Source organism: Cupressus sempervirens, chromosome 11 (assembly GCF_028749045.1).
Source record: "Cupressus sempervirens isolate cs-2001-9-10 chromosome 11, ASM2874904v1, whole genome shotgun sequence".
Taxonomy (NCBI): Eukaryota; Viridiplantae; Streptophyta; class Pinopsida; order Cupressales; family Cupressaceae; genus Cupressus; species Cupressus sempervirens.
This window is the reverse complement of record NC_143128.1, coordinates 849,168,606-849,173,149: the sequence shown is the minus strand read 5'-3', so window position 1 is coordinate 849,173,149 and position 4,544 is coordinate 849,168,606. Positions and strand designations below refer to the sequence as shown.

General features: G+C 33.2%; 1 pseudogene; it reads left to right on the top strand.

Annotated features, from left to right (window-relative positions):
- The first annotated feature begins 208 nt into the window (after positions 1-208).
- Positions 209-988, top strand: LOC149532205 (plasma membrane ATPase pseudogene; annotated as a pseudogene).
- The last annotated feature ends 3,556 nt before the right edge of the window (positions 989-4,544 follow it).

The window sequence follows — 4,544 nt, the reverse complement described above, 5'->3', positions numbered from 1 at the left end:
GTACACAGGCACGTGGGCTTCTTGACATAATTCCTCTAAAAGGTTGGGGGGGGGGGGGGGGGGTCAAGAATCTTCTTGTTTTATTGATTGGTGGTATTCCCATTGCAATTACCATCATGTTGTTTGTAACCATGGCTATTGGTTTCCATCACCTGTCTTAGTAGGTAGCCATTACTAAGAGAATGGTTGTCATTAAAGAAATGGTTGCATGGATGTCTTCTACAGTGATAAAACTAGAACTCTAACACTAAATACGTTGAGCATGGATAAAAATCTCATTGAAGTATTTACAAAGAGAGTAGATAAAGAACATGTGGTGTTGTTCGCAGTAAGGGCTTCAAGAATTGAATGTCAAAATGCCATCAATGCTATCATGGTTGGACTATTGTGAGGTCCAAAGGAGGCGAGAGTAAGGATCACTGAATTCCATTTTCTGCCATTCAATCCTACCAACAAGAGAACTACTCTCACTTACATTGATTCGAAAGTAAATTGGCACAGAGCTAGTAAAGGAGCACCAGAGTAGATTTTAGAACTTTGCAAGTGAAAGGAAGACATGAAAAAGAAGCTACATTCAATGATTGATAGGTATGCTAAATGAGGGCTTCGATCTCTGGCTGTGGCCAGACAAGAAGTGCGAGAGAGAAAGACAGAGAGTGTTGGAGGACCTTGGGTTTTCATAAGTTTTTTGCCTTTGTTTGAACCTCCTCGCCATGACAGTGGAGAAAACATTCACAAAGCTCTTGACCTTGGAGTCAATGTAAAGATAATCACAGGTGACCAGCCAACTATTGCTAAAGAAGCAGGATGAAGGCTTGGAATGGGAACTAATATATATCCTTCAACTACCTTACTTGGCCAAGACAAGATGATATCTAAAGCATGTCTTTCCATTGATGATTTGGTTGAAATGGCCGATGGATTTGCTGGAGTACTCCCAAAACACAAGAACGAAATAGTGAGGTGGCTTCAACAAAGAAAAACATAGTTGGTAGATATAAGCATAATTGAAGAGATCGTGAACACAAAGTTAGTATTCGGTACACTCGTACATGCCTCATGCTCTTGACCTCTTCATGAAAAGAGGGATATGCGTTCATTAATAAAGTTAAATCATTCAAATATCAAAAGGAGATTGACAAGGACTGATTGTTCAATCTTCCTCTCGAAAGATGTAAGGTCCAAGTTTCATATTATACTTAGTTAATTCTGTAGAGGTTAATTAACCCCTCCCAAATTACGTATTTTGGAGATAGTCATTAACCACAAAGGAGTAGTTCTTAAACTCTGTGTCTATATAAAGAGTCATTTTTGGCTTTGTAAAGGGACTTTTTGGGATTTTAGAAAAAGGGAACACTATGCTAAAATTTTGATGATAAGATGATATTTAAAAAGTGTGGACAAATTTTGTCTTTGTAATTAGAAATTCCTCTTAAGTTCTTGGTGCAAAAAAATAAAGGAATGTACAATTTGAGTTCTCTCCTTCCAAATCTAAATTGTTAGAAATGTTGATTCTCTTTGTAGTGAGCATCCTCATGGCATTGTGCAAATGTTTATGAATCTTTGGATCAACATTGTGCTAGTAGTAGTTCTTAAGCATAGATCTTGATTGTTGTTATTAGCGGTTTTAAGTTAGTCCAGGAAAGCTTTGAAGTCATGTGGTGCATTCCTCATCAATGGCTTTCTATTTATCTTTTAAAGTTTGATTTCACTTTTATTTGAAAAACTTCAAAATTATATCATATGAGGGAGTTGCCCCTCTAAATGCAGAGGAAGGCCACATATTGCAATGCCTGCCCCTAGGTCACATTTTTGCTATCATGGTCAGACTATGTTAGACTAGTTTTATGTTGATGGTTAGCAACATTGTTTCAAGATTATCAGATATTGTGCTATGGATTCAGTTGATATGTGATGAGATTACTTAGACTCTACATTTCATGTATGTATGATGATTATTCAGTGATTTAAATTATTGATGATGATTAGTAAGATGATTTATTATCACATGTGTTTTATTATGGATACTTACCCCATACTTGCATGTGTATGGTGTGCGTGTTTGTTCTTATGTATGGCGTGTCTGTTGTGGTTAAGGAAGGGAGTTGTAGTCACCTGCTAGTCGGGATCTACATGATGCACCACTTCCTGCCATTGCCTATTTAGCTTAGCATATATATATTGTATGTACATGCATGGTTTTTATGCAGGTTGCAGGTACTGGGTATCGACTTTCCTAAATTGCTAGGATGAGCGTACCCTATCACATTATCTCAATGGTAAGAGAGGGGAGATAAATTCTCAAGTCCAAATCCCAACCCTTTAAGCCATTTGTCCTAATTGGAAATTAGGACAAGTATCTGAGCTAAGTACCCTCCGAATGCATCAGGTGACATAATTCGTGATATTAACCCTTGGTTTGATTTTGTATGTATTTTGGCTATGATGGGTTTTCGTATTTTACTTTATGAGTCTTGATGTATTTTCTATTAATTAAGCCTAATTAAAAGATTTAATTAATGGTTTAATTTAATAGAAAATGAATATGATATTTTAATATTTATTTTATTTAATTAATTAAAAAATTAATTAAATAAAATAATTAAATTTGAAGATAAAAGTTATAATTTTAAAGTTGGAATGTGATAATATTTATTTAAGTTAATAAATATTTTAGCAATTAAGTTTTGAAAATAAATGTAAAAGTGAAAAATATATTAAAATTATTAAAAGATTATAAGTTGCATGATGTGTGCATGTGATTAAAATATAAATATATTAGGATAAAAACAAGTGGAATTATTAAAATTAGTACATGAGATTTAATAAATAAATAAATTAAATTGGAAAGAGTAAAGTAAATATTATATTAATTAATGTGCATTGTTTTAATGTTTGCTCACATAGGAGTTTGCAAATTCTCGAGAGTTGCCATGTAGACAACATAGGAGTTTGCACTCTAAGTATGCACATGTTGTCTACACTTAAGAGTTTGCATATTATTTGAGCACATGGTGTCTACAATCTTATGACTCATCTAGAAAGTTGGAGAAGACTCATGCTTAGTTGTCATGCTTATCTTCTAGTTCTTTCTAGACACATTCTAGATGCATCTTAGAGGCCTTTAAATAGAGGCTCTCCTAGTGTGTTTGGACAAGCTTGAAAGCTTACATGCATTTGAGAAGCTCATATGCTTCTACATGCTCATATGTTTCTACATGCTCCTATGCTTCTTCAAGCACTTTTAATCATGTGGGAATTTCGGTTAGCTTGGATCTTGGAGGAATTGTGAATGTTGGAGAAGGAAGGGATTTTCTATGGACTTCTGAGGCATGGCAAATTAGCATCAGTGTCAAGGTGCACTCGTGATTTTCGCATAATCTATTTGCACTCTTTCTCTTCCTTTCTTCATCGTGTCTATTATGTGTGTCTGAATATAATCTAGATATGTATGTTAATCTTAGTTGGTTGAGAGGAAAACAATAGAAAACCTTAGTTCCAACTAAGAAAGAAATTAGATCTGAATCGGGTTTGGGTTCGAATTTAAATTGTGAAATTAGATTGACAAGAAAATTCTTAATAATTGGAAAGCCCTTGTTATTTAAAAGTTATATATGTATTCTCTTTTTAAATATATGAAATTTGCACACACACACACGCACGCACGCACGCGCACACACACACACACACATGTTTATTAAAATTTCAATAATGTCTTATAGCAAACTGCATGTATATATATATATATATATATACATACATATGTACATATATGTATATATTTGTTAAAAGTCGCAGTAGAAATATGTATTAATATTTCGAATCACAATGGTGGTAAAAGTTTTTAATAACGTTGTAATATATTTAAAAAAATAATTATTATACATATCGTGGGACGGGATACATCCACCCGTACCCATTTAAATGTATGCGTCGATGGTCAGGTACCCGCAGCCCCAGACCTACGACTGCAAGCCAAGACTGTCTGGCTGGGCTTTTTGAAAGCCACGCGACCCACATATATTTATATTGTCATGCGTTTTTAAACAATGCCAAATGCAATTTGTTAAAGGTTGTGAGTATGATATGGAACCCCCACCTGCGCAGCAGGTAATCGCAGGATACGGGGAGGGGGGGGGGGGGAATATTACTAATGATTCGTTGGTAATATTATAATGTATAACGTTAGCACATGAATTCGGTGGTAATGTTATATGTTCTAATGTTATTATATGAATTAGATGGTATGGTAATATGTTATGTCATTTTATATAATGTTATTAAGTATTAATAATTTTAAATAATTATTATTTTTATGTCATTTAAATATTAATTATTATTATATAATATTAATTAATATGTATATATATATATATTTGTAAAAATTATTTATTAATCATTTTCTTTAATACTTTAGTCTAACACTATAAATCTAATTTAATTGAATAAATTAGGGTGAATTATATTTGTTGAATTAAAATTTAATTGATAGGGAGTCATTGTTATATTATAACATTGCTATGATTTGAATTATTATGTTTCTA